This window comes from Manis javanica, chromosome 1 (assembly GCF_040802235.1).
Source record: "Manis javanica isolate MJ-LG chromosome 1, MJ_LKY, whole genome shotgun sequence".
In the NCBI taxonomy this organism is placed as follows: domain Eukaryota; kingdom Metazoa; phylum Chordata; class Mammalia; order Pholidota; family Manidae; genus Manis; species Manis javanica.
This window is the reverse complement of record NC_133156.1, coordinates 1,806,557-1,828,765: the sequence shown is the minus strand read 5'-3', so window position 1 is coordinate 1,828,765 and position 22,209 is coordinate 1,806,557. Positions and strand designations below refer to the sequence as shown.

The 22,209-nt window shown below is 38.6% G+C and overlaps 2 protein-coding genes across 6 annotated transcripts in view; one reads left to right on the top strand and one right to left on the bottom strand.

Annotated features, from left to right (window-relative positions):
- The window catches only part of LOC140844528 (transmembrane and coiled-coil domain-containing protein 5A-like), a 120,106-nt gene that overhangs the window by 47,343 nt on the left and 50,554 nt on the right, over window positions 1-22,209 (bottom strand). The window lies entirely within an intron of this gene.
- LOC140844591 (transmembrane and coiled-coil domain-containing protein 5A-like) overlaps window positions 18,961-22,209 on the top strand; it is a 31,981-nt gene continuing 28,732 nt past the window's right edge. For 4 of the 5 annotated variants that reach the window (XM_073217617.1, XM_073217547.1, XM_073217530.1 and 1 more), the window contains exon 1: window positions 18,978-21,507. The gene's annotated coding sequence lies outside the window, so the exon portion shown is untranslated. Of the gene's footprint in view, window positions 21,508-22,209 lie in introns of all 5 variants that reach the window. The other variant, XM_073217629.1, reaches the window with a different exon arrangement.

The window sequence follows — 22,209 nt, the reverse complement described above, 5'->3', positions numbered from 1 at the left end:
AACCAGTCATCTTCTGGGGCCATACAGGGAGATGTAAAGATGGTAAGTGAGAGAGAAGCCATATTGTTTGAAAAGGTTAGCTTTTTACTTTTTTGCAGATTTATGCCTTGTGGCTTCTATGCCCAGCATTTGTCTTGAGGTATCTTTACCACTTGGAGGAATTATGATACTTGGTAAATTCGATATGAGGCACGAATTCTATTTAAGGGTTGTAATTAGGAAGGAAGAAGAAAAGCTATAGAGGTAGCAGACAGAAGAAAACATGGGAGGATTATTTCTTTGACATATCTTCTTGTAGAGTAACTTAAGCATGCATAGGTTTTAAACTACTAATTAAATCGTGCACACACATTAACATAATAGGAATACAGCTACATAACCAAAGCAGATCTATAATTACCAGCCATCTCCAGTGAAGCCAAGTAAACGAGTTAGGCACCCTAGGCATTTGTGAAAATTTGTCTATGATATGATGGATATTGTCCAACTGTACTTGAACAGTCTGAGAGAAATCAGACAAATTAAAAAAACCCATTCCTGGGAACTGTTCACATCCCAAATGTTCTTTTAACAGTAGATAGTCTGAAGTTGTAAGATTTTGGAGCGCTACAACTTGCACTTCTCCTAATTCTTGGTTGAGTTCCAACAGTATAGATCCAGTCAAATTTGTTGTTTTACTGAAAGCACAGGCCAGCTTAGATATCTCCTTCTTCATTCCAATGGCAAGTCCAGGGAACCGGTGGGATGGATGCAGCTACAACTGCAGCATCGCCTGGATTTCTGTTGAGGTTTTCTGATGATCATTTTCTGGTATGACTCTTCCAAAGAGTGCTGATGTTGTAAGTTCTTCTTTATATCGTATCTAAGTGCATTTTCTGGGTAGCCAATTTAGGCTTTGATCCTCTGTATGAACACAAACAGACCCTTTGCCCACACTTTGATATGCCCTTTACACCACTGCGTAGAACTCATTGGAGGTCACCACACAGGAACTGCTTTTTTTTTTAAGAGAAAGGAATATTATTAGAAAAGTATACCTCCATAGCCAATCATCTGACACCCTTTAAGTGATAAAAATTAAGGATATTTAAAGCATTCATTAATCGTTGATTTACAGTTAGTTTTATCCTATCAAGGAGTAATCCCCCTTTTCTTTCCTTTTTAAATCTTTAATCTACACTTACATGAAGAATATTATGTTTACTAGGCGCTCCCCTATACCAGGTCCCCCCTATAAACTACTTTACAGTCACTGTCCATCAGCATAGCGAAATGTTGTAGAATCACTACTTGTCTTCTCTGTGTTGTACAGCCCTCCCCTTTCTCCCTCCCCCCCTATGCATGCTAATCATAATACACTCTTTCTTCTTCACCCCCTTATCCCTCCCTACCCACCCATTCTCCCCAGTCCCTTTCCCTTTGGTACCTGTTAGTCCATTTTTGGGTTCTGTGATTCCGCTGCTGTTTTGTTCCTTCAGTTTTTCCTTTTGTTCTTATACTCCACAGATGAGTGAAATCATTTGGTATTTCTCTTTCTCCACTTGGCTTATTTCACTGACCATAATACCCTCCAGGTCCATCCATGTTGCTGCAAATGGTAGTATTTGCCCTCTTCTTATGGCTGGGTAGTATTCCACTGTTTATATGTACCACATCTACTTTATACATTCATCTACCGATGGACATTTAGGTTGCTTCTTGGCTATTGTAAATAGTGCTGCGATAAACAATAGGGGTGCATCTGTCTTTCTCAAACTTGATTGCTGCGTTCTTAGGGTAAATTCCTAGGAGTGGAATTCCTGGGTCAAATGGTAGGTCTGTTTTGAGCATTTTGATGAACATCCATACTGCTTTCCACAATAGTTGAACTCATTTACATTCCCACCAGCAGTGTAGGAAGGTTCCCCTTTCTCCACAGCCTCGCCATCATTTGTTGTTGTTTGTCTTTTGGATGGCAGGTATCCTTACTGGTGTGTGGTGATACCTCATTGTAGTTTTAATTTGCATTTCTCTGATAATTAGCAATGTGGAGCATCTTTTCATGTGTCTGTTGGCCATCTGTATTTCTTTTTTTGGAGAACTGTCTGTTCAGTTCCTCTGCCCATTTTTTAATTGGATTATTTGTTTTTTGTTTGTTGAGACGTGTGAGCTCTTTATATATTTTGGACATCAAGCCTTTATCGGATCTGTCATTTACAAATACATTGTCCCATACTGTAGGGTTCCTTTTTGTTCTATTGATGGTGCCTTTGTTGTACAGAAGCTTTTCAGCTTAATATAGTCCCACTTGATCATTTTCGCTGTTTTCCTTGTCCGGGGAGAAATGTTCAAGAAGAGGTCACTCATGTTTATGTCTAAAAGGTTTTTTGCCTATGTTTTTTTTCTAAGAGTTTTATGGTTTCATGACTTACATTCAGGTCTTTGATCCATTTTGAATTTACTTTTGTGTATGGGGTTAGACAATGGTCCAGTTTCATTCTCCTACATGTAGCTGTCCAGTTTCCCAGCACCGTCTGTTGAAGAGACTGTCATTTCGCCATTGTATGTCCATGGCTCCTTTATCAAATATTAATTGACCATATATGTTTGGGTTAATGTCTGGAGTCTCTAGTCTGTTCCACTGGTCTGTGTCTCTGTTCTTGTGCCAGTATCAAATTGTCTTGATTCCTGTGGCTTTGTAGTAGAGCTTGAAGTTGTGGAGTGAGATCCCCCCTACTTTATTCTTCTTTCTCAGCATTGCTTGGCTATTCGGGGTCTTTGGTGTTTCCATATGAATTTTTGTATTATTTATTCCAGTTCATTGAAGAATGATGCTGGTAATTTGATAGGGATTGCGTCCAATCTATATATATTGCTTTGGGCAGGATGGCCATTTTGATGATATTAATTCTTCCTAGCCATGAGCATGGGATTAGTTTCCATTTGTTAGTGTCTCCTTTAATTTCTCTTAAGAGTGACTAGTAGTTTTCAGGATATAGGACTTTCACTTCTTTGGTTAGGTTTATTCCTAGGTATTTTATTATTTTTGATGCAATTGTGAATAGAATTGTTTTCCTGATTTCTCTTTCTATTGGTTCATTGTTAGTGTATAGGAAAGCTACAGATTTCTGTGTGTTAATTTTGTATCCTGCAACTTTTCTGTATTCTGATATCAGTTCTAGTAGTTTTGGAGTGGAGTCTTTAGGGTTTTTTATGTACAATATCATATCATCTGCAAATAGTGACAGTTTAACTTCTTTTTTACCAATCTGGATTCCTTGTATTTCTTTGTTTTGTCTGATTGCTGTGGCTAGTACCTCTAGTACAATGTTAAATAACAGTGAGGAGTGTGGGCATCCATCTAGTTCCCAATCTCAGAGGAAAAGCTTTCAGCTTCTCGCTGTTCAATGTAATGTTGGCTGTGGGTTTAGCATATATGGCCTTTATTATGTTGAGGTACTTGCCCTCTATTCCCATTTTTCTGACAGTTTTTATCATGAATGGATGTTGAATTTTGTCAAATGCTTTTTCAGCATCTATGGAGATGATCATGTGGTTTTTGTCTTTCTTTTTTGTTGATGTGGTGGATGATGTTGATGGATTTTCGAATGTTGTACCATCCTTGCATCCCTGGGATGAATCCCACTTGGTCATGGTGTATGATCCTTTTGATATACTGTTGAATTCTGTTTGCTGATATTTTATTGAGTATTTTTGCATCTACATTCATCAGGGATATTGGTCTGTAATTTTCTTTTTTGGTGGGGTCTTTGCCTGGTTTTGGTATTAGGGTGATGTTGGCTTCATAGAATGCATTTGGGAGTATTCCCTCCTCTTCTATTTTTTGGAAAACTTTAAGGAGAATGGGTATTATGTCTTCTCTGTGTGTCTGATAAAATTCGGAGGTGAATCCGACCAGCCACGGGGTTTTGTTCTTGGGTAGTTTTTTGATTACCGTTTCAATTTCTTTGCTCGTAACTGGTTTGTTTAACTTTTGTGTTTCTTCCTTGGTCAGTCTTGAGAGGTTTTATTTTTCTAGGAAGTTGTCCATTTCTTCTAGGTTTTCCAGCTTGTTGGCATATAGGTTTTCATAGTAGTGTTTAATAATTCTTTGTATTTCTGTGGAGCCTGTTGTGATTTTTCCATTCTCATTTTTGATTCTGGTGATTTGTTTTGATTCTCTTTTTCTATTAATAAGTTTGGCTTGAGGCTTATCTATTTTGTTTATTTTCTCAAAGAACCAGCTCTTGGTTTCTTTGATTTTTGCTATTTTATTCTTCTCAATTTTGTTTATTTCTTCTCTGATCTTTGTTATGTCCCTCCTTCTGCTGACTTTAGGCCTCATTTGTTCTTCTTTTTCCAGTTTCGATAATTGTGATGTTAGACTATTCATTTAGGATTGTTCTTCCTTCTTAAAGTGTGCGTGGATCGCTATATACTTTCCTCTTAAGTCTGCTTTCACTGCGTCCCACAGAAGTTGGGGCTTTGTGTTGTCATTGTCATTTGTTTCTATATATTCTTTGATCTCTATTTTGATTTGTTTGTTGATCCATTGATTATTTAGAAGCATGTTGTTAAACCTCCATGTGTTTGTGAGCCTTTTTGTTTTCTTTGTAGAATTTATTTCAAGTTTTATACTTTTGTGGTCTGAAAAATTAGTTGGTAGAATTTCAATATTTTGGAATTTACTCAAGTACACATGGAACATTCTCCAGAACAGACCACATAATAGCCCACAAAAAGAGCCTCAGTAAATTCCAAAATATTGAAACACATGGAGGTTTAACAACATGCTTCTAAATAATCAGTGGATCAACAAACAAATCAAATGATGGCGAGGCTGTGGAGAAAGGGGAACCTTCCTACACTGCTGGTGGGAATGTAAATGAGTTCAACTATTGTGGAAAGCAGTATGGATGTTCATCAAAATGCTCAAAACAGACCTACCATTTGACCCAGGAATTCCACTCCTAGGAATTTACCCTAAGAACGCAGCAATCAAGTTTGAGAAAGACAGATGCACCCCTATTGTTTATCGCAGCACTATTTACAATAGCCAAGAAGCAACCTAAATGTCCATCGGTAGATGAATGTATAAAGTAGATGTGGTACATATAAACAGTGGAATACTACCCAGCCATAAGAAGAGGGCAAATACTACCATTTGCAGCAACATGGATGGACCTGGAGGGTATTATGGTCAGTGAAATAAGCCAAGTGGAGAAAGAGAAATACCAAATGATTTCACTCATCTGTGGAGTATAAGAACAAAAGGAAAAACTGAAGGAACAAAACAGCAGCGGAATCACAGAACCCAAAAATGGACTAACAGGTACCAAAGGGAAAGGGACTGGGGAGAATGGGTGGGTAGGGAGGGATAAGGGGGTGAAGAAGAAAGAGTGTATTATGATTAGCATGCATAGGGGGGGAGGGAGAAAGGGGAGGGCTGTACAACACAGAGAAGACAAGTAGTGATTCTACAACATTTCGCTATGCTGATGGACAGTGACTGTAAAGTAGTTTATAGGGGGGACCTGGTATAGGGGAGCGCCTAGTAAACATAATATTCTTCATGTAAGTGTAGATTAAAGATTTAAAAAGGAAAGAAAAGGGGGATTACTCCTTGATAGGATAAAACTAACTGTAAATCAACGACTAATGAATGCTTTAAATATCCTTAATTTTTATCACTTAAAGGGTGTCAGATGATTGGCTATGGAGGTATACTTTTCTAATAATATTCCTTTCTCTTAAAAAAAAAAGCAGTTCCTGTGTGGTGACCTCCAATGAGTTCTACGCAGTGGTGTAAAGGGCATATCAAAGTGTGGGCAAAGGGTCTGTTTGTGTTCATACAGAGGATCAAAGCCTAAATTGGCTACCCAGAAAATGCACTTAGATACGATATAAAGAAGAACTTACAACATCAGCACTCTTTGGAAGAGTCATACCAGAAAATGATCATCAGAAAACCTCAACAGAAATCCAGGCGATGCTGCAGTTGTAGCTGCATCCATCCCACCGGTTCCCTGGACTTGCCATTGGAATGAAGAAGGAGATATCTAAGCTGGCCTGTGCTTTCAGTAAAACAACAAATTTGACTGGATCTATACTGTTGGAACTCAACCAAGAATTAGGAGAAGTGCAAGTTGTAGCGCTCCAAAATCTTACAACTTCAGACTATCTACTGTTAAAAGAACATTTGGGATGTGAACAGTTCCCAGGAATGGGTTTTTTTAATTTGTCTGATTTCTCTCAGACTGTTCAAGTACAGTTGGACAATATCCATCATATCATAGACAAATTTTCACAAATGCCTAGGGTGCCTAACTCGTTTACTTGGCTTCACTGGAGATGGCTGGTAATTATAGATCTGCTTTGGTTATGTAGCTGTATTCCTATTATGTTAATGTGTGTGCACGATTTAATTAGTAGTTTAAAACCTATGCATGCTTAAGTTACTCTACAAGAAGATATGTCAAAGAAATAATCCTCCCATGTTTTCTTCTGTCTGCTACCTCTATAGCTTTTCTTCTTCCTTCCTAATTACAACCCTTAAATAGAATTCGTGCCTCATATCGAATTTACCAAGTATCATAATTCCTCCAAGTGGTAAAGATACCTCAAGACAAATGCTGGGCATAGAAGCCACAAGGCATAAATCTGCAAAAAAGTAAAAAGCTAACCTTTTCAAACAATATGGCTTCTCTCTCACTTACCATCTTTACATCTCCCTGTATGGCCCCAGAAGATGACTGGTTAGTCACAGATGGGTAAGATTCCTCAAGGGAGGAACAACCTAAGACAGGCACAGTCGCAGGGGGCCATCAGGTGAGAAATTGGGGATCAACAGAGGTGAGGCTTAGAACCTCACGCCCCATTTGGAGAGAAATCTTCTGCATCCGTGGATGTATTATTGCCCTTGTCTAGCTTGGATTAACACATAGTCTACAGGCACACACCTGATCATCTACATTTGCTCTCTTACAACACTAAGCTGTTTTCTACCTTTATCTTGCATCCACCTACCACTTCAGCATTTTATTAAAAATAAAAATAATAATAATAATAAAGGGAGAAATGTGGGATCCACATATAAATCAAGTATAAAAATCAAACGAATATTCGTATTTGACCTGATTGTTTATAGTTCATAATGCGTGATCAAAACCGAAAGTTTCTGTGATGACTGCCCTTGCACTGTTCACCATGTAAGAACTTATTCACTATGTTAAGAATTTGTTCACCATGTAAGAACTTGTTTGTTATGCTTCAGAAGATTGGAGACTGACGAGAATTAGGCTTGGGGTGGATTAATGATTGTGTATTGAGCACTGACTCCCCTATACAGAATTTTATTGTTGTTAACAACAATTTGATCAATAAATTTGAGAGACGCCCTCTCAAAGAAAAAGAAAAAAAAAGAACAATATATATAATATTTTAAAAAGTAAAACATCCCATATGTAATTTCACCTCAAGGAGATTAACACTGTCCTTATTTTTTCCAGTTTGCTTTTTCATTTTTAAAAATAATAAAAATTAGATTCATACTTAATTGGAATGAAATTTTAGAAAAATAAAAACTGAAAGAACTGGTACACTAGGCATGATGCACCACATCATTTATAGATTTTCTATTGATTTAAAAAATTTTATGAACATTTTCCCAGGTCTTATTATTTTAAAAAAAATAGTCTCCAAAAACTGCATGAGTTTATTTTTGAAAGTACCTGAAGATTTAGGTAGTCCTAAGTGCTTATAAAACTTTAACTTTTGAATGATGGATCATGTTGTGTATGACTTCAAAGGAAGAATTATAGTAGCAGACTATGGTCACTGGAAAGTGAAGGGACAGTTATAAATATAGCAAACTTTGGGATATCAGTGTCAGTAAGGGTTTCTCCCAATAGGAATATATATATATATATATATATATATATATATATATATATATATTTTATATATAATGATACATAGTTTAGAAAGAGATTTATTCTAAGTAACTGGTTCATGTAATTGTGGGGGCTGGGAAGTTTTAAGTCAGGAGGACAGGCCAGGAGGCTGGAAACTCAGGCAGGATTTGTAAGTTATGGCACTGAGGTAGAGGAAATGGAGTTCTGGGCCCAAGTAAGTCACTCAACCACCTCTGAAACCATTGCTTACACTGACAGTCTGCAACCAGACAATTCAATTCCAAAGTCCCAGAGCTTGACCAACAGTAAATAGCATAAGAATAATCTAGAACTAAAAGAAGAGCTAAAGTCAAGTGTTCCATCCTGGTTCTACTACTGAATCTGAGTCGATTTAAACAGACTTAATTCAATACTTCTCATGTTCAAAGGCCAAAACCCCATATTAAAATCAATGAACACTAATCATGATCAAACTTTTAAGGGACAGGTTAATTCTTGTGCTCAGCAGCATAAAAAGATAAAAATCCTCCCAATTTATTTTATAGCCCTGTAGCCACGCTTTTAGCCTTCAAGAACCCTGTTGCCATGTCACTGTCTTCACTGCTGAGTTTGTAGCAAATCAGATCCTCTGTAATTTCTTGTTGTTTTTAACAATATACCACAGAAAAAAAACTTCAAATAATCTATTTTATGAAATGTGTGAAAAAATGTCCTGTATAAACAACCATTATTAGCAAGTTAAGTGTAAAGCTTACCTGCTCAGGTGCTGGCGCAGAAAAGGCAGAAGTGGAACCATTCAGGGATGAGATGTCTGGGCAGGTCTGGAAAACATGGAGGGCAGACAAGAGAGTTTAGGGCACGGGCAGGAGTATGATGGAGAGGCTGCACCATGAAGTCTAAGACGCAGAGGAAGGGAGGTGAAGAGAGGTGGGGCTGGCGGGCACGGAGGAGAGTCGGAGTTTACGGGTCAGAGTCACTCTACAGCAGGCAGGGTCTTCACCAGAAGGCAGAGAATGTTCAAGACATGCTTTTGGGGAATGGGGAGGGCAATGACCTCATCTCCTGACCTGAGAAATAACAACAATGATAATTATGATGATGGAGTGTTAACAGCTGTCATTTCTGGAGAGACCTTCCTATATACCAAGCTATGCGCTAAACATTTTATATATCTTATTCTCATTTAACAATGGTGTGAGAAAACGAGCAGCTTCTTGGGCCTGGAGGAGACCTCGTGTCTTCGGTGGGGAGCTAGTCATGGTGAAGGTGGGGAAAGAGTTGGGGGAGAGGTCTGTAGACCTGAGGGGTTTGTAGATAATGGGGAGTACCAGAGAGTAGACTGGAAGCACTTGGGTGGAAGGAGGCTGGCAGGGGAGTCGCACAGAGCAGTACAGGGATGACAACATTGGAGAAGGTGAACAACCAGCAGGAACATCATAATCCCAAGCAGTGTCGACGGGGAAACAGGCTTGGGGCATTCAAACTTGATCACTGGTGGGGCTGATGGATTCTAATTTGGAGGAAAACAAAAGACACTGAAGGAGCAAATGCTAAATCACTGACCCAGTTAAGAAGCTGGGGTACGGGGACTGGAAAGAGGGCAGAAGGCAGAGAAGGGGCCCCTTCAGGGTGTGGTGAGGCGAAGTGGAGAAAAAGGCCTAGAGCCTGCAATGACACTCAGGCCACAGGGTGAGCCAGGGCTCTGCTGGCCCTCCAGGGAGCTGGCATCACCGAATGGACATATTTATAGTCTGTCTCTCGTGAGTTCAGGCTTCCGGAGGATCTTGAGCTACTTTGTCCTTGCATGTTATCAACAAATATGTATGGAGCCCCTACAATGTGCTGTGAGGTGCCATGGGGGTATAACAATGTGGAAGAACTCAAATCCCTAATAACATCTTGAAGTCCATAATTGCCCTTGTTGTTACTTAAAGTAAAGGTAGATGTTGACTATATCACACCCAGAATACAAAACTGAGAATGAGAATTCAGAGAGTGGAGAGAGCCAGCAAAAACAGTTGTTCCCAGCATGTAAAGTGAGTCAGCAAAAAAAGTTTCCACTATGTGACATCATTCCTGTAGACGGAGATTATGGCAACTTTAGATGGTTTTATTAAAAAGATGATGATGATGGAGGGGGGAGCAGGGAAGGGAGGAAGGGAGGAAGGAAAGAAAGGAAACAAGGCTGATCCCTCAGCAGTGTAAACCTCCAACAGTGAACTGCTGCTCTGTTCTACCTGACTACTTCACTGCAGCCATTGACTGTGCTTCCTTTAATTTTATAATACTGAGAAGCAGAAGTTTTCTAAAGACAGCCTTCAGGGGTTAAACTCACTGTTGTAGCAATTCCTTCTGCTAAGGAGCAAAACTAATGGAAGCTCTTCTGTGTTTGCAGTGAAAATAGGGAAGGAGCATTCACATGCAGTGTGGGATTAGAGCTTAGGAACAGATGCAGGGGAGGTCAGCTGCTGTGGCCGGGCTGTCTTGATTCTCCTGCTGAATATTTACAAGCTGAGACTGGCTGCAGGTGCCAGGAGGTGGCCTCCCAGTACCTTGACAATTGCAAACTAGGAGCAGGGCACTCTTCCCCCATGATCTGACTATGGCTCAATGCCTCCCTCAGAAACAGCAAAGGGCACTGTTCTGTGGAAAATGCAGGCTCTCCTCAGAAGGGGTTTCGTTACCATAGGTATATATTGTACCCCTGCAAAGTGCCGACCAGATGGGGGCAGGTCTGTGATAACAGCAAACTGTCCCATTTTTCACAGGGTCATTGGCCAGATCTGGGTTTGAACATCAAGAGCACAGATCATATAGTCTCCTTCCCCAGGGGCTGAGTCACTACCTACAATGATCATCTGCCTAATATCTTCAGAATATGTGTTCTAAGTGGAAGGATTTCCTCACACGGTCTCCGCCCTTATACGTATGCCCGCCATGGAGCAGAATTCCACAGTTTGACAACTTCCAAAAAGGGATATCGCTCCACAGTGCTATTTATATTCAGTTTTATAAATAAATAAATTTAATTTTCATGGAGACAGAAAAAGGATGTATGTTGCTAATTTGCTGCACAGAAACTGAATCACACCCCCCTTGGTCATGTTTATCGTTTCAAAATCCCCTTTCCTCCTGACTCTGGGATCCATCTGCCTTCCTCTCCCTCCACACAGCTTTAAAAAAAAATTGCTGCTAAAGCCAGTCAGCTCTCCCTCTCAGACTGTATTTCCCACTCAACAAAACCAAAGCTTAGGAGTTGACCTGGGAAGTAAGCTGAGATCATCTGACCACACACACTAAGATGTCTCGGCATACCCAGAAATAGCTTGCCATGACACTTACCCAGCCCCTTTACAATAAAAATGGAGTTAATGACCATCAGTTCCATTTATTGAGCACTTATTATGTGCCAGACACATACTAAGTGTGTTTCACTTGCATTATTATATTAAATGTTCAGAGTCTTCCAAGGTAGATACTATTATGCCAGTTTACAAACAAGGAAGCCAATTCAGAAACCAAATAAACAGAAGTCATGAGTTGAAAGAACCAGGATCGGCTCCAAAGCTTCACCTGTAAAAAACCTCTGTTGCTTTTTGACAGCAGACGTCAAAAAGCAGACCGGATAGCTGGCCAGGGGGAGGTGGGTATACAGTCCGGAGTGGTGTGATGTTCACCCACCTGTGAAGGGGGGAATCCCAGCCATAGCTGCATCTATAGAATTACACACCAGAGAAACTCTCAGACAGATCATTGAGTTGTAGGATTCACAGGGAATTTAAAGACTGTTCATTCATTCAGGCCCAGTAAGATACTTATTTACCACCCCACCCCAAATCATAACTTGCTAGTGACAGAATCAGGATAAGAACCTGGTCTCTTGAGTCTTTTTTCAGTAGCCCTTCTAGTAAACTAGCGTTACCGAAGTCTTTATGCTGGGGCACTAACATAATGGAGAATTTGTTACAATTGCTAATTAAGCCCAAATCAATTGTACCCTCCTGTCTACTAAGGTAAAGTCATAATTCTTACCTCTGGGGAAATAAACTACATTTCTCTCCCTGCTCCTATAGAAACTAACTGGGGACAGGGAAAAAAGAAAAGGTGACACTTGGAATACTTGAAACATTTTTTAACAAAGCACATTAATAAATCTTGAGTTATGCAAAGTGTGAACTGTGGGGGAGGATGAGTGCTAGAGCACAAATGCTCTTTATAATAATAATAAAATACAAGGAACTTTTGTCACATCTGGGAATAGGAGAAGCAGGAGAGAAAGCTGAATAACGAGATGAAACACTGAGATCTAAGTTGGTAGACATGGACAAGAGAATTTCTGGACACCAGAAAGCCAATATTGGATTTTAGATTATTTTCTAAGTAGCACTGCAATGTATGCTCCCACGCACATACTTCAGTCAACAGTAAAATCTACCACACACAGTTGTAGATACTCGACCCTACAAGTTGCCTTTTGTTGACTCTTACAATTGAATTTTGGGAGAAAAGAAGCAGTCATGCCTCAAGTTTGAATGAATGTTGGATTAGAAATAAACAACCCTAAATTATTTAATGGAGAGGTAATTAGGAGACAAGATTTGCAGAAATAAGAAAAGAACAAAAGGCAATCTTAGCTAGAATTCAAGAGTGTGGAGGCTCCTGGTGACACCTAGATTATAGAAGAATCTTCTACATTTCTTCTTCCCTCTTAATTCTCTCTAAAGAGACCAAAGGCAAGGAGATATCCCCAAAGTTTTCTTCTAAAAGCTTTATGATTCCAGGTATTGCATCTTTTGATGTCTTTTGAGTTGATCCATTTTGAGATTATTTTTCTATGTTGTAAGATAAGGGTCCAATTTCATTCTCTGGCATGTGGATCCCAGTTTTCTCAAAAGTAGTCATTGGAGATACTATTTTATTCATTGTGCATTCTTAGGGCCTTTGTCAAAAAATTTCCCCTGTTCACAATGGGTCTTCCAAAATATTCCTCAGGATTTCTAAGTGTACTTTCATTGGTAATCTGAATATACCCTTACTTCTAGGAGGGTAGGTTCACCTCTCGTTTCCAAGTGCCTAAAAGGGGACATGGGACTAACACCATACAAGCAAAGCCCACGTGCTCTACAACCCCTCTGCCCTCCCCCACCTGCCGCCTCTCTCCTCTGGATCACCACTCCGCTGGCTCTGAAGGGCTAAGGCAGGCCTCTTGGCCTGCACCCTCTCCTATCCAGAGCACACTCATCACCTGGGGAAGGGGAGGATATAGGGGCAGGTGGGTAGAAAAGCTGGCCCAGGGAAACACAGGGCATCTCTGCATTTTGTCGAAGTGTATTGTCCTGCTCCATTAGGTCAAACTGGCTTAACTTTTTCATTCATAGGATTTCCTCTCAGGGCTCCTATACTTCTTCCCTTCAAGTCTAGTTTCCTTTGGGGACATAGTCTAGCAGAAATATCTACATATACATTGATTTCCAATGTCCGTACAGAGTTTCTGCTCTGCCAGGTGCACCAAGAGTTATGCCTGGACACAGCTGTCAGTGACAGTAAAGAACGTTCCCAATGTTCTATGACAGTTGAGAGGCAGGTCTATCTGGGGCATTGCAACTGACCTTGAGGCCAGAGGTCACAGGTACTGAGGTTCCTTGCCTCTGGCCTGGATAAAAATGCCTTTTTACATGCAAATAACAACCTTTGTGTAGTTCTCATCTCAAAGTATATGTTCAGTCCTATTTAGTATATCGTTCTGCTATTTTCACATAAAATCCTAAGCTAAAGAATTCCTCGTATTTTTCTATGCCCGAGCTTGAACTGGATGGACGTCAAGGCTAGGCTCCCAGACTTTAGGAGCCCAAGTGGGCAGCACCCTTGGGTTAATGAGGCTCACTTCGTCAGGGGATGAAGTGATGTCCCAGGTCCAGGTGGGAAAGGTCATGAGCAAAGAGAGACATCGACTGTCGGGAATCAGGGACCGAGGCAAAGACGAGTCATGAAATGGTCACAGTTCTCTCATAATCTGCCAACAGATATGGACAAGAAAAGGATGTAATTAAGAAAACTAAAAGTTAACCATTTTCTTCACCATAGAAATGTTTTTTCTTAACCTTTTTTTTGGACATACAATGTAGAAGGATTCAAAAACTTATAAAGCAAACACCTAAGGAATCTAAATAGGTGCTTTCTATACAGGCAGCATCTGGGCCTTGAGCTGGACTGTGGAGCTGGTAGGGGGACAGAGGCAAATGGTTTACAATATGTAAATGTGCGGTGGTGAGGGTCTGGGGTCAGCAGAAGGAGGTGGGGATGAAGGCTTTGGGGTACATATCTTCCAAGGTCTGAAAGCCATTCAGCAGGGAGCCACGCAGCTAAGAGCAGGGGACCAAGAGCAGCGGGTCTGTGCTCCTGTGCTGCCATCTTACGAGCAATGGGACTGAGCAGGGCACTGAACCCACCGAGCTGCCCTTTCATCACCTGTAAGCCAGGGTAACCATACTGCCTCTTGCTGTTTCAGGATGGTTGTCAAAATAACTGAATTTGCTTAAGCCCTCTGAAAACTGAAATAGTATTAAACTTAAATTCTATTGCCTATTCTTATTTTCTCCTTAAGTAATATCCTGTTGTTTAATATTGTACAAGGATGACTTTTAGAATCTGATGCTGGTTAATTGTTTGGGGGAATTCGGATAGATTTGGGGGGATTTTGTCAACCTCTCAAAACATCTGGTGAGTATTAGCTGAGTAGCAGCCCTGGTGACAGTTTGTGAGAATCAGAACAGCTGTCAGGATGGATGTCCGGCTTTGAACTGTTCAACCTACTACAAACCCAGCTCTAGCCTAGCCTAGAAAGAGCACTTCTTGCTCTTTGACATTACAGCATTTTGTTTTTTTAAAAACCATCATGGGACACTTCTGGTTGGTTTTTCCACTGAAGAGCTGTTTGTTCTTATTCCATCAGGGGCACTGGATTTGAGTTCCCACAGTCTCTGATCCCAGCTCACCACTTGGGCCGTCATTTTGTTAGATTTAACATGACCCTTAGTCATAGTCCCAATGTTACAATTAAATAGGGTGTGTATCCATATAGGAAAAAGAAGCACTGAAACTCAAACTTGTTTTAATATTCCAGGAATAAGTTAGTGAAACATGTATAGTTTTAGCGTGGCTATCTGGACTAAGATTTAGAGTAGCTTCCATGGGTTTCCATCGCAGTCTAGCTGAGAGCAAGAGCAGCCGTGTCAGACAGGTTCAGAGTCAAGCAGAGCAGCCTAGGGGTGAAATGTTGCTATATATCTTTTGATTATTTTTCAGAGTGCAAACCCCGAGGCAAAGTAAGTACATTCGCTTCTTCTCAGAAAAGTAGAACCATATTTTATAATGTGTTTAGTAATCTACAGTTTTCACTTAATTTATAATGAATATTTCTATATTACTAATTATTAATCTGCACTTATAATGTCTGCATAGTATTTTATTGGCTACATGTAGGCAGCCCCCTGTTTACTTAGATTGCTTTACACTATTTTCTTTTATAAATTCTGCAATTAATGAGCTTGTAGATACTATTAGTGCTTATTTCTGAATATCTCACTAGTATTACAGACAGACAGAGGAATCTTTACAAAAAATATGAATACTTTTAAAAGTTTTTCATAATACTGCAAAATTACTTCCAGAAAGATTGTCAAGGAAGGAGAGAGAACATTATTTTTGTACTGATGAAAGTGACCTAGGTGGGAGAAAACATGGTAGAAAATCTGGCAGAAAGGGAAGACTGTCTTTGAGGAGAAGGGAGGAAATGGGATTTTGGGCACAGACAGGTGGGGAGTGGGGAGGGTGGTGGGGTGAGTGCGACTTAAGTAGGAACAGGAAGAATTTATCTCTGGTAGGAAGCAAGAAGGTAGAGTATGTGGGGGAAGACTCTAGAAGGTTGACAATGTGGTGGTGGGAGCCAAGAATTTCTGATTGCTTCAAATTTCTTGGACAAGTAGGAAAAACGGTCATGAGTTTGAGTGTAGAGGAGGTATTGAAGGATCGAGATGAGAAGATGTAAAATACAGTTGATTCTCATTATTTTTGGATTTCATATCTGTAAATGCACCTATATGCTAAAATTAATTTGTAACTCCCAAACCAAATCAGTGCTTTCTTGGTCATTTGCAGACATGTACATGCTTACAGCTGCAAAAAAATCTAACTCGCCAACGTGCATGTTGCCAGCTGAGACTGAGCAAGATGATACTCTGACTTTTTGTTTCCATTCTGATTCTATAAACAAGTCTTTTTCATTGTCTATTTAATGCCACATCTTTTTAGAACTTTTGTGCTTTGATTGGTGATTTTGCATTTAAAATACGCCCCCCCTCCCACCCATCCAAGCATAGTGCTAAAGTGTGTTGTATGTTGTTCCTCAGTGCAAGAAGGCTGTGACATGCCCTATGGAGAAAATGTGTGTTAGAGAAGCTCCATTCAGGCATGAGTTGCAGTGTTGTTGCCTAGTGAGTTCAATGCTAATGAATCAATAATATATGTTAAATAAAATTTCTTTAAACAGAAACACACACATAAAACTAGACTGTATGTTAATTTGTTTACAAAAATGTGGCCAAGAGCTCAAAGGAAACTAACTCTGTATTTCCCCTAGAGCACTGGTTTAGTATTCACCAACTCACTGTGTGTGATCACTTCACAGAACACGACTGCAGCAAATAATAAGAATCAACTGCACTTGCCTAGAAGAACAGGAGAGTGAATGAACAAGGGAAGTACAATGCAATTGTTGGGCAAATCATAAAATAATGGTCCACCTGACTTTTAAGATCATAAATTTAAAGTAGAATCAACTAGTGTGATTGGGGTTTTGCTCCAGCTACATTAGATGAGCAGATATCGGTATGAAGTATGTAAAAAGTTGGCTTTGTCTTGTTTAAGACAGATTCTTACTTCAATGTTGTAAAAATACTCTTATCTAGAGGTTTTAAGTTTTACTTCACATAGTTGAGTTTTTTAAACACCTAGAATCAATGTTATGTATGGTGTGTGACAGGGTCTATGATGGACTGCCTTTGCCTAGAGATGAGTAATGCCACCTCTATCCCTTAGGTTTCTATACAGGTGTGTCTTTTCACGAGCTCTCCTTGGTCGCACTGAGCAATGTTTCTGTACTTATATCCAATTAAAGAGTCCTTTAATTACTACAGACTTGTAATATTATAAGATTTGAGAGCTGGTAGGTCAAGTCATATTTTTTACAATATTATAAGTTTTGAGATCTGGTAGGTCAAGCCATATTTCTTCTAGTTAGATATTTTTGTTTTTTTGTTTTCTACATACATTTTGGAATAAATTATCAAATCCTTCTAAAAATATACCAGCTTGGATTTTGACAAGCATTACAAATAATGTATAGGTAAATTGGTTGAGATTGATATCTTTAAAATATTTAAAAATCTAAAATATAATAATACTGATATCTTTACAACACTATTATATGTTTCAATTTATTTGACTCATCTTTAATGTCTTTGACATTTTAAAATGCACTCTTGAGGTCTTGTAGTTTGTAAAATTATTCTTACTTTTTTTGAATTGACTTTAAATTGGTTTCATTTAAAAGTACAACTTCTACCTTGTGTTATAGAAATTATATTTAGAAATGAAATTGATTCTTGCATATTAATTTTGTATCTCAAACTTGGTAACATGTATTTTTGACTATCTTACTTTATAGATTATTTTGGGTTTTCTTTAAAGACAGTATGGCACCACAGCTTTATAATCCCAATTCCAAACCCTGGAGTTCAAAGATTATCTGTGCTTTAACTTGAAAATTCTCCCTCTGCTCCCAGATGTAGACACCTTTGCAACTGACTAGAGGGACCCTTTTTGTCGTCTCACTGTTAGTATTGCACTAAGTGCTCTCACCCTCCATGCGGCCCTTGGCTTGTCATTTTAATGGCTCACTGGGCAGCTGTTGTAAAGGGAGTCTTTCCAAAAACACCAAGATCAGAGCTTGAATTCAAGAAAAGCTCAAAGAAAAATGAATAATGTGAGGCTTTTAGCTCTTACTGAATGTCACCCTTTTTAAGGTTGAAAGTCAAAGCTTTGAAAAGTAGGCACCTTGTGAAATGACAAAGTTGTATCAACTCTACTTTGGTTTCTTTGGAGGGGTAAAGGGTCCAGTTTCATTTGATCTCTTTATTAGAGGAACTGATAGCTAGATATTTAAAGCCACTGGGCTACTTTCAATTTTAAAAATCTATATCTAATGGTCTAATATTAAAATGGCAGAAATATTTTTATGCACTTCCCTTTCTGCCATGAGTTTTCATGGATGGCTCAGGCTGGCCAACCATGTACATGTGTCTCTCATCTTCACTTTGAAGAGTTCTGCCACAGTGATAGGAGAGCAAATCTGAGCACTCATGGAGGCTGTTATGCTGCCAGGGGTCTCTGGGGTAGAAAGAACGAGAATGCCTTCCTGCGCCTCTGCACAGTGAGGGAGTAGAGAGAGCGGGGGCAGTACCCGTGATTTGGAGACAGCACTGCCTTTCTGGCCGCAAGTCTTTTCTGGACACAGCAGGAACTGACCCAATTTGTGATTCTCTGATGTTCCACTGAGCTTTTCTGGATTTTCCCTTTTCTTCATACAGAGACCATCTCTTTTGATTCCTAGGAAGCGGGCTGTTTGGTGGAAGAAAACTGAGTAACGTCCCCCTTTAAAGAGCATTTTAAGCAACTAATATTTGTAGCGCTGTCATTTTCTTCATTAAAAATGGACTTTGTCTAATATTAGGAAAAAGAATTCTGATGATTTTCAAATATTCCCTATCATTATCCAATAAATACATTATCTGATTTCCAGTAACTCATCCATTAGCATTAGGTGAGATTTCATAGATAGATAAACCAGTGCTCACAGAAGGCCAGGGTCCTTTCTTTGAACTCCTAAAGCACTGGGTCGTCAGGTCCCTTTACCAGCCCTGATCCGACCTGCATCATCTCCAGACTCTCAACTGTGGTTCCTCTTTCCTGCATCATCATCTGGTAACTCTCTCAAGGAATTGAAAAGGGCAATTACAAGGCTTGCCTCTTTTGTGTCTGATCTCTCCATGGATTGCTGTCCTTTATGGCTTGATATCAGAGTCTTGAAAACCATTGCTGCATATAACTTGTCCCTTTATTTGGTTGTTTCAAAGGGATGGTGAAACTGGTCTCTGTTACTCCAACTTGACTGGAACTGTGTAAATCCTACTTCCCATAGGATTTTAACCAGACCCAGAAACTCCTAACAGTATATTCAAAATGTCTACGATGTAATTTAAACTTACCTAATATACAAAGAACAGGGAAAATCTGAACAACTCATAAGGAAAAAGATACTCAACAGCTTTCTCCCTTATTCTGAATATCGGTAATCTAAATCCAACAAAAGTTTTAGCAGCTATAATAACTATGTTCCATGCAGTGTAGGACTGAATGTGCTTGAAACAAATGGAAAGACAGTAGTTCTCAGAAAATAAAGAGAAGCTGTAAAAATCAACAAGATGGACATCTTACAATGAAAAATAAAGTAACGATGACAAAGGAAGGAATCTATGAACTTGAGCAAAGCAATGCAAATTATCCAATTTGAACAACAACAGAGAAAAAAATATCAAAAGAGTCTCAGAGACCTGTAGAACAGAACAAAAAGGGAAAACATTAATGCCATTTGAGACCTAGGACAGGAGACTATGATTGGGGCAGAATAAATATTTGAAGAAATAATGGCTGAAAACTGCCCAAATTTGGTAAAAGACAAATTTACAGACTCAGGAAGCTCAGAGAACCCCTGACTGGATAAACTCAGAGAAAACCATGCTGAGATGTATCTTAATCAAACTACTGAAGACAAATATTTTTTTTTAAATCTTGAAAGCTACCAGAGGAAAAAAAATGACATATAACATTTGAATGACTGTGGACTTGTGGCAGTGCACAACATTTTAAAAGCAGTATAAGAAAAGAAAATGTCAACCCAGAGGTACTCAGTAAGAATACCTTTGATGAATGAAGAAATAATAACAACAGTCTCAGGTGAATGAAAACTAAGAGAATTAGTCAGAAGCAGGCCTTTATAAAAGAAATGTTCAAGGAAGTACTGTAGGAAGTAAGGAAAATATATCACAGGGAATTGAGAATTCAGTCATGAAGGAAGAGCAACATAAATGGTAAATAGGTAAATATGACAGATTATTTTCTCCTCTAAAGTTCTTTGAAATATAACAATGGAGAGCCAAAATTATAAAATTGGTAGTTTTTAACGTATGCAGATGTGTAATATATATGACAACTACTAATACAACATAAAAGGGGCAAGATGAAGTTTCTACATTTCCCTTGAAGAGGTACAATAGTAATTTTAATAGATTAAAACATGACATATGTATTTGGTAATGCCTAGAACAACCATCAAATACTACACAAAAACCAAAAGCAAACAAGAGACATTAAAATGGAATATGAATATATTTTTAAATATTTCAAAAGAATACACAAAAGTGGAAAATAAAAAATGGAGGGGACAAAAAGAAAACAAATAAAATAATGACTGAGGAAAATACCACCTCATCAATAATTATATTAAATATAAACGTTCTAAGCACACCAAGTAAAAGTCAGTGATCATTAAATTGGACAAAAAAATAAGACCTAAGTGTATGCTGTCTAGAAACCCACTTCAAATATCCTGATATAGATAGGTTAAAAGTAAAAAGGAAGGAAAAATACACACCATGTGAACACTTGTCAAAGAAAGCTGACTGTCTCTATTAATATTAGACCAAGTAGACTTTAGAACAAGGAAAATTACCAAGGACAAAGAGGCTCATTATGTAATGATATGAGGGCCAATGCACGAAGACATACAATGTTTAATGTATGCACACACAGGAACAAAAAATAAAAGTGGTATTACAATATAACTGGAGAACTGCAAGGAGAAATCAATCCACAATTATAGTTGGAGGCTTTCAATTTCCTCTTTCAATAATAAAATGAGTAGACAAAAAAAATCAACAAGACCATAGTAATCCTGAACAATGTACCTCTCCATCCATCAAAGAACAGAAGAACACATATTCCTTCTGAGGGCACGTAGATCATTTACCAAGACAGACCATATACTGGTCATAAAAGAACCTTACCCATTTAAAAGTATTGAAATCATGTAAAGTATATCCTCTGACCATAATGGAATTGAATTAGAAATCAGTAACAGAAAAATATTCTTAGGAATTAGATTAAAAACTGCTAAATAATCCAAAGGCTAAAGAGCAAGTTTCAAACAGAATTAGAAAACATTTTGAACTGAGTGAAAATGAAAATACAATGTATCAAAATTGGTGGGATAAAGCTAAAGCAATGTTTAGAAGGAAATATGTCATTAAATGCATCTATTAGAAAGAAGCGAGGCTTCACATTAATACTATGATTCTACCTTAGGGAACTAGAAGAAAGAAGAGCAAAAGAAGCCAAAGTAATCCGAAGGAAGTAAATAAAGAAGAGCAGAAATCCATAAAACTGAAAACAGAAAAACAACACAGAAGTCAATAAAGCAAGAAATTGGCTCTTTGAAAAGGTCAATAAAATTGATAAACCTCTATACAAATTGACCAAGAAAATAAGAAAGGAGAAACAAATTACAACATCAGGAATAAAAAAGACATGATTACAGACCCAACAATGAAAAACTCTAGGCATATACATTCGATGACTTAGATGGAATGGAATAATTCCTCCTTACACCTAAACTACAAAACTCCCTGAAGAAGAAATAGATAACATGAATAGGTCCATACAGACAGAGAAAAATAGGTAACACTAACTTACTGATACAGGGCTCCTTACTTTGTGCCTCTGCTGTGGAATAGACTGGCCCCCAAAGCTGAGACCTTCATTTTATTTGATACAGGGTGTTGAGTAGTGGGTTGTGAGCAAAAGTCTTGAAGTAGGAGAATTAAATGATAAATGGTTCTTAAGGTCTTAATCTCTTTCAGTCAAGGAGATTTCGGCAAATATGTTTTGGAAGAGGTATCTACTTAACAACAGACAACCTCGCTAGACAGGAATACTAATAACTAGGGAAGATGTGGACTAAAATGTAGTGTTAAAGATTTCATCTAGGCAGGCAGTTTTCAAAAAATGAACATAAGGGATAAATCTAAGAATTGGTATAGTTTACATAGAACCACGTGCTTATTATTTTTTCCAGGTAAGGCATTTTTCTACGTAAGACACATAATATATAGCTATGCTTTTTACATAAAAAGCAATACATATT